The sequence below is a fragment of the Arachis stenosperma genome, chromosome 3 (assembly GCF_014773155.1).
Source record: "Arachis stenosperma cultivar V10309 chromosome 3, arast.V10309.gnm1.PFL2, whole genome shotgun sequence".
Lineage (NCBI taxonomy): Eukaryota > Viridiplantae > Streptophyta > Magnoliopsida > Fabales > Fabaceae > Arachis > Arachis stenosperma.
In genome coordinates, this window is record NC_080379.1 from 61,069,496 (window position 1) to 61,078,447 (window position 8,952).

The 8,952-nt window shown below is 37.2% G+C and overlaps 1 non-coding gene across 1 annotated transcript; it reads left to right on the forward strand.

Moving 5' to 3' along the window:
* On the forward strand, positions 1–108 carry LOC130971511 (small nucleolar RNA R71). The gene has a single exon (XR_009082726.1). It is a non-coding gene; the product is annotated as a small nucleolar RNA R71 (small nucleolar RNA).
* Positions 109–8,952: the final 8,844 nt, after the last annotated feature.

An 8,952-nucleotide genomic window follows, 5' to 3' on the forward strand; every position in this document is an offset into this window, starting at 1 on the left:
AAGCATGTCAGAAGGACACCTTTTGGTCATCTTCTTGTATCTTTTCCAAGCTTCATAGAGGGATTCACCATCTTTTTGTTTGAAGGTCTGAACATCTACTCTAAGCTTGCTCAGCTTTTGAGGAAGAAAGAACTTAGCCAAGAAGGCCGCGACCAGCTTATCCCATGAGTCCAGGCTATCTTTAGGTTGTGAATCCAACCATATTCTAGCTCTTTCTCTTACAGCAAAGGGGAAAAGCATGAGCCTGTAGACTTCAGGATCTACTCCATTAGTCTTAATAGTCTCACAGATATGCAAGAACTCAATTAAAAACTAGTAGGATAATTTATACGCTTTTGGCATTGTTTTTAGGTAGTTTTTAGTATGATCTAGTTACTTTTAGGGATGTTTTCATTAGTTTTTATGCTAAATTCACATTTCTGGACTTTACTATGAGTTTGTGTGTTTTTCTGTGATTTCAGTATTTTCTGGCTGAAATTGAGGGACCTGAGCAAAACTCTGATAGGAGGCTGACAAAGGACTGCTGATGCTGCTGGAATCTGATCTCCCTGCACTCGAAATGGAATTTCTAGAGCTACAGAACTCCAAATGGTGCGCTCTCAACGGCGTTGGAAAGTAGACATCCAGAGCTTTCTAGCAATATATAATATTCCATACTTTATTCGTGATTAGATGACGTAAATTGGCGCTCAACGCCAGTTTCATGTTTCTGTCTGGAGTCAAACGCCAGAAACACGTCACGAACCGGAGTTGAACGCCCAAAACATGTTACAACTTGGCCTTCAACTCCAAGAGAAGCCTCAGCTCGTGGATAGATTAAGAGAAGCCCAAACATACACCAAGTGGGCCCCGGAAGTGAATGTATGCATTAGTTACTTATCTTTGTAAACCCTAGTAGCTAGTTTAGTATAAATAGAACTTTTTACTAGTTTATTAGAAGTCTTTGGATCATTCAGTCTTGTGTCCATGTTTGGGGGCTGGCCATTCGGCCATGCCTGGACCTATCACTTATGTATTTTCAACGGTGGAGTTTCTACACACCATAGATTAAGGGTGTGGAGCTCTGCTGTACCTCAAGTTTCAATGCAATTACTACTATTTTCTATTCAATTCGATTTATTCCTGTTCTAAGATATTCGTTGCACTTCAACTTGATGAATGTGATGATCCGTGACACTCATCATCATTCTCACCTATGAACACGAGTGACTAACAACCACTTCCGTTCTACCTTAGGCCGGGTGCATATCTCTTGGATTCCTTAATCAGAATCTTCGTGGTATAAGCTAGAATTGATGGCGGTATTCATGGGAATCCGAAAAGTCTAACCTTGTCTGTGGTATTCCGAGTTGGATTTCGGGATTGAATGACTATGACGAGCTTCAAACTCCTGAAGGCTGGGCGTTAGTGACAGACGCAAAAGAATCACGGGATTCTACTCCAGCCTGATTGAGAACCGACAGATGATTAGCCGTGCTGTGACAGAGCATTTGGACCATTTTCACTGAGATGATGGGATGTAGCCATTGACAATGGTGATGCCCTACATACAGCTTGCCATGGAAAGGAGTGAGAAGGATTGGATGAAAGCAGTAGGAAAGCAGAGATTCAATAGGGACAAGCATCTCCATACGCTTATCTAAAATTCCCACCATTAATTTTCATAAGTAGTTCTATCCTTTATTATTTAAGCCAGTATCTCTTTATATTTCCCATAACCAATTATTATCTGCCTGACTGAGATTTACAAGATGACCATAGCTTGCTTCATACCAACAATCTTCGTGGGATCGACCCTTACTCACGTACTTGGACGACCCAGTGCACTTGCTGGTTAGTTGTGTGGAGTTGTGACTAAGTGTAATTCACGTGTGAGAGCTACCAAGTCATTGGAGCCATTGTTGATGATCACAAATCCGTGCACCAAGTTTTTGGCGCCATTGCCGAGGATTGTTCGAGTATGGACAACTGACGGTTCATCTTGTTGTTCAGATTAGGTAATTTTCTTTTCAAAAAGTGTTTAAAAATTTTTCAAAATTTTTCTTTGTTTTCGTTTTTCCAAAAAAATTATTATTATTTTCGAAAAAAAAAAATTTTAATTATTCTATTGCTTCAAAACTTTCAATAATGAATTCTAGAGTTTCATGGTAACATGTTGAATCCTAGCTGGCTACAAAGCCATATTCAAACTCCTTTGGAATTGGTCTTCAACTAATCACTACAATGCATGTAATTCCATCCTAAAGCTGACTGGCTATTAAGCCATGTCAAACCCTTTGATTGGAGCTTTGGGCTAACATTGAAAGATTCCTGGAATTCTTCTTAAAGATTTTGAATTTCTTATTTTCTTTTTCCATATGTTTTTCGAAAAAATAAAAGAAAATACAAAAAAAATTAGAAAATCATAAAAATCAAAAATATTTTGTGTTTCCTGTTTGAGTCTTGAGTCAATTTTTAAGTTTGGTGTCAATTGCATGTTTTAAAAATCTCTTGTATTTTTTTTCGAAAAGCTCATGCATTCATGGTGTTCTTCATGATCTTCAAGTTGTTCTTGGTAAGCCTTCTTGTTTGATCTTGATGTTTTCTTGTTTTGTACTTTTTGTTATTTATCATATGCATTTTTCGTTTGTTAGTATCCATGCATTAAAGATTTCTAATTTTGGTGTCTTGCATGTTTTCTTTGCATCAAAAATTTTTCAAAAATATGTTCTTGATGTTCATCATGATCTTCAAAGTGTTCTTGGTGTTCATCTTGACATTCATAGTGTTCTTGCATGCATCATGAGTTTTGATTCATAATTTTCATGTTGTGAGTCAACTTTGTTGTTTTTTCTCTCTCATCATTAAAAATTCAAAATAAAAAAATATCTTTTCCTTATTTCCCTCCAAATTTTCGAAATTTTGGGTTGACTTGGTCAAAAATTTTTAAAAATTAGTGTTTCTTACAAGTCAAGTCAAATCTTCAATTTTAAACCAAATTTTCGAAATTTTGGGTTGACTTGGTCAAAAATTTTTAAAAATTAGTGTTTCTTACAAGTCAAGTCAAATCTTCAATTTTAAAATCTTATCTTTTCAAAATTGTTTCAAAAATCAAATCTTTTTCATTTTTATCTTATTAATTTCGAAAATTTCAAAATATTTTTTCAAAAATCTTTTTCTTAATTTTATTTCCAAATTTTGAAATTTACAAACAATTAATGTGATTGATTCAAAAATTTGAAGTTTGTCACTTTCTTGTTAAGAAGGGTTCAATCTTTAAATTCTAGAAATATATTTTAGTTCTTGTTAGTTAAGTAATTAATTTAATTTTAAAATTAAATCTTTTTTAATCCTATCTTTTTCAATCTTCTTATCTTATCTTGTTATCATATCTTTTTCAAAATTTTATCTTTTTTCAAAAATTTGATTTCAAAATATCTTATCTAACTCCTTATCTTCCTATCTTTTCAAATTTGATTTTAATATCTTTTTCAACTAATATTTGACTTTTTGTTTGTTTCTTATCTTTTTCAAACCACCTAACTACTCTCTCTCTCTCATTTTCGAAAATATCTCATCCTTTTTCAGAAATTCTTTTTAATTAATTAATTGTTTTAAATTTAATGTTAATTATATCTTATCTTTAATTTCGAAATCATTAACTACTTTTTCAAAATTATTTTCGAATTCTCCCTCTCTTCTCTTCTTCTATTTATTTATTTATTTACTAACACTTCTCTTCACCTCTCTTCATCTCACTGCCTCTATCCTCACCCTTGTGATTGGATTCTCCACTTTTATCTTTTCTTCTTCTACTAATAATAAGGATCCTCTTTGTCTAGATATAGAGGATTCTTCTTCCTTTTCTTTTTCTCTTCTCTTTCATATGAGCAGGAACAAGGAAACAGACACTCTTGTTGAAGCTGATCCTGAACCTGAAAGGACTCTGAAGAGGAAACTAAGAGAAGCTAAATTATAACAATCCAGAGACAACCTTTCTGAAATTTTCGAACAAGAGAAGGAATGGCAGCCGAACCCACAACAATAATGAAGGAGAATGCTAGGTGATTTTACTAAACCAACGTCCAATTTGATGGAAGAAGCATCTCCATTCCGGCCATTGGAGCAAACAATTTTGAGCTGAAACCTCAATTAGTTGCTCTAATGCAACAGAACTGCAAGTTTCATGGACTTTCATCTGAAGATCCTTACCAGTTTTTAACTGAGTTCTTGCAGATTTGTGAGACTGTAAAGACGAATGGAGTAGATCCTGAAGTCTACAGGCTCGTGCTTTTCCCTTTTGCTGTAAGAGACAGAGCTAGAACATGATTGGACTCACAACCTAAAGATAGCCTGGACTCCTGGATAAGCTGGTCACGGCCTTCTTGGATAAATTATTTCCTCCTCAAAAGTTGAGCAAGCTTAGAGGGGTTCAACCTTCAAGCAAAAAGATGGTGAATCCCTCTATGAAGCTTGGGAAAGATACAAGCAGATGACCAAAAAGTGTCCTTCTGACATGTTTTCAGAATGGACCATATTAGATATATTCTATTATGGTCTATATGAGTTTTCCAAAATGTCATTGGACCATTCTGCAGGTGGATTCATTCACTTAAAGAAAACGCCTGCAGAAGCTCAAGAACTTATTGACATGGTTGCAAATAACCAATTCATGTACACTTCTGAGAGGAATTCCGTGAATAATGGGACGCCTCAGAGGAAGGGAGTTCTTGAAATTGATGCTCTGAATGCCATATTGGCTCAAAATAAAGTGTTAACTCAGCAAGTCAACATGATTTCTCAAAGTCTGAATGAATGGCAAAATGCATCCAACAGTACTAAAGAGGCAGCTTCTGAAGAAGCTTATGATCCTGAGAACCCTGCAATAACAGAGGTAAATTACATGGGTGAACCTTATGGAAACACCTATAATTCATCATGGAGAAATCATCCAAATTTCTCATGGAAGGATCAACAAAGGCCTCAACAAGGCTTTAATAATGGTGGAAGAAACAGGCTAAGCAATAACAAGCCTTTTCCATCATCTTCTCAGCAACAGACAGAGAATTCTGAGCAAAGCCCCTCTAATTTAGCAAATTTAATCTCTGATCTGTCTAAGACCACTTTAAGTTTCATGAGTGAAACAAGGTCCTCCATCAGAAATTTGGAGGCACAAGTGGGCCAGCTGAGTAAGAAAGTCACTGAAACTCCTCCCAGTACTCTCCCAAGCAATACAGAAGAGAATCCAAGAGGAGAGTGAAAGGCCATTGATGTAATCAATATAGCCGAATGCACAAAGGAGGAGAAGGACGAAAATCCTAGTGAGGAATACCTCCTGGGACCTCTCTCAAACAAGAAGGAGTTCCTTATTGAGGACCTAAGGGAATCTAAGGCTCATATAGAGACAATAGAGATTCCATTAAATCTCATTCTGCCATTCATGAGCTCTAAAGATTATTCTTCCTCTGAAGAACATGAAGATGTAACTGGAGAGCAAGTTGCTCAATATCTAGGAGCCATCATGAAGTTGAATGCCAAGTTGTTTGGTAATGAGACTTGGAAAGGTGAACCTCCCTTGCTCATTAGTGAACTAGATACATGGGTTCAGAAAACTTTACCTCAAAAGAGACAAGATCCTGGTAAATTCTTAATACCCTATACCATAGGCACCATGACCTTTAACAAGGCTCTGTGTGACCTGGGGTCAGGCATAAATCTTATGCCACTCTCTGTAATGGAGAAACTGGGGATCATTGAGGTACAGCCTGCCTTATTCTTATTACAATTGGCAGATAAGTCACTAAGACAAGCTTATGAATTAGTAGAGGACGTGTTGGTAAAGGTTGAAGGCCTTTACATCCCTTCTGATTTCATAATCTTAGACACTAGGAAGGAAGAAGATGAATGCATCATCCTTGGAAGACCTTTCCTAGCCACAGCAAAAGCTGTGCTAGATGTTAACAGAGGAGAATTAGTCCTTCAATTGAATGGGGACTACCTTGTGTTTAAGGCACACGGCTATCCTTCTGTAACAAGGGAGAGTAAGCATGCAGAGCTTCTCTCAAAACAGAGTCAGACAAAGCCCCCACAATCAAACTCTAAGTTTGGTGTTGGGAGGCCACAACCAAACTCTAAGTTTGGTGTTGAACCCCCATATCCAAACTCTAAGTTTGGTGTTGGGAGTCCACAACATTGACCTGACCACCTTTGTGGCTCCATAAGAGCCCATTGTCAAGCTATTGACATTAAAGAAGCGCTTGTTGGGAGGCAACCCAATTTTTATTTATCTAATTTTATTTTTATTTAATTGTTATTTTGTGTTTTAGTAGGTTCATGATCATGTGGAGTCACGAAAAAAATTATTAAAATTAAAAATAGAATCAAAAATAGCAGAAGAAAAATCACACCCTGGAGGAAGGACTTACTGGCGTTTAAACGCCAGTAAGGTGCATCTGGCTGGCGTTCAACGCCAGAACAGAGCATGGATCTGGCGCTGAATGCCAGAAACAAGCAACATCCTGGCGTTTGAACGCCAGGAATATGCTCTGAGGAAAGCTAGCACTGAACGCCAGTAACAAACATGGAACTGGTGTTCAACGCCAGAAACATGCTGCACATGGGCGTTAAACGCCCAGAACGTGCACCACTTCGGCGTTTAAACGCCAGAATGGTATGCTAGGGCATTTTACATGCCTAATTGGTGCAGGGATGTAAATCCTTGACACCTCAGGATCTGTGGACCCCACAGGATCATCTCAGGATCTGTGGACCCTACAGGATCCCCACTAACATATTCCCACCTTACCTCCTAATTAATCCTATAACACACTTTCCCAAAAACCCTTCACCAATCACCTTAACCTCTCTTCCCAATTACCCCCTTCACCACTCACATCCATCCACTCTTCCCAATAAACCCCACCTACCTTCAAAATTCAAACATCTTTCCTACCCAAACCCACCCTAAATGGCCGAAACCTACACCTCCCCTTCTCCTCCATATTTTCTTCTTCTTCTTCTCTTCTTTCTTCTCTTGCTCGAGGGCGAGAAATATTTTAAGTTTGGTGTAGTAAAAGCATAAGCTTTTTGTTTTTCCATAACCATTGATGGCACCCAAGGCCGGAGAATCCTCTAGAAAAGAAAAAGAGAAGACAAAAGCTTCCACCTCTGAGTCATGGGAGATGGAGATATTCATCTCAAGGGTCCATAACTCAGTAGAAGAGCATTTGACTACACATCAAGAGAGCATGAGAAATTTCCTCATCAAGAAATCCCTGAGATACCTCAGGGGATACATGTTCCTCCACATAATTATTGGAAGCAACTAAGGGTAGGAACACCAAAATCACTAGGGATCATGCAACAGAAGCAAGGAAAAGACATAAAGGAGCTCAAAAAGCACCATTGGACCTTCAAAAGGCGCCACCCTCACTAAGGTGGACTCATTCCTTAACTTCCTTTTTCTTATCTTTCTGTTTTTCGGTTTTTTATGTTATATCTATGTTTTGTGTCTCTACTTCATGATCATTAGTAGTTAGTAACTATGTCTTAAGGCTATAAATAATTCCATAAATCCTTCACCTCTCTTAAATAAAAAATATTTTTTCAAAAGAACAAGAAGTACATAAATTTTGAAAATTGTCCTTGAATTTAATTTAATTATATTGATGTGGTGACAATACTTTTTGTTTTCTGAATGAATGCTTAAACAGTGCATATTTTTTATCTTGTTGTTTATGAATGTTAAAATTGTTGGCTCTTGAAAGAATGATGAACAAAGAAAAATGTTATTGATGATCTAAAAAATCATGAAATTGATTCTTGAAGCAAGAAAAAGCAGTGAAAAACAAAAGCTTGAAAAAAAAAAGAAAAAGAAAAAGCAAGCAGAAAAAGCCAATAGCCCTTAAAACCAAAAGGCAAGGGTAAAAAGGATCCAAGGCTTTGAGCATCAATGGATAGGAGGGCCCAAGGAAATAAAATCCAGGCCTAAGCGGCTAAATCAAGCTGTCCCTAACCATGTGCTTGTGTCATGAAGGCCCAAGTGAAAAGCTTGAGACTGAGTGGTTAAAGTCGTGATCCAAATAAAAAAGAGTGTGCTTAAGAGCTCTGAACACCTCTAACTGGGGACTCTAGCAAAGCTGAGTCACAATCTGAAAAGGTTCACCCAGTCATGTGTCTGTGGCATTTATGTATCCGGTGGTAATACTGGAAAACAAAGTGCTTAGGGCCACGGCCAAGACTCATAAAAGTAGCTGTGTTCAAGAATCAACATACTTAACTAGGAGAATCAATAACATTATCCGAAATTCAAAGTTACTAGAGAAGCCAATCATTCTAAACTTCAAGGGAGAAAGTGAGATGCCAAAACTGTTCAGAAGCAAAAAGCTACAAGTCCCGCTCATCTAATGAAAATTAATATTCATTGATATTTTGGGATTTATAGTATATCCTCTTCTTATTATCCTAATTGATTTTCAGTTGCTTGGGGACAAGCAACAATTTAAGTTTGGTGTTGTGATGAGCGGATAATTTATACGCTTTTTGGCATTGTTTTTAGGTAGTTTTTAGTATGATCTAGTTACTTTTAGGGATGTTTTCATTAGTTTTTATGCTAAATTCACATTTCTGGACTTTACTATGAGTTTGTGTGTTTTTCTGTAATTTCAGATATTTTCTGGCTGAAATTGAGAGACCTGAGCAAAACTCTGATAGGAGGCTGACAAAGGACTGCTGATGCTGTTGGAATCTGACCTCCCTGCACTCGAAATAGATTTTCTGGAGCTACATAACTCCAAATGGCGCGCTCTCAATGGAGTTGGAAAGTAGACATCCAGAGCTTTCCATCAATATATAATAGTCCATATTTTATTCGTGATTAGACGATATAAACTGGCGCTCAACGCCAGTTCCATGTTGCTGTCTGGAGTCAAACGCCAGAAACACGTCACGAACCGGAGTTGAACGCCCAAAATA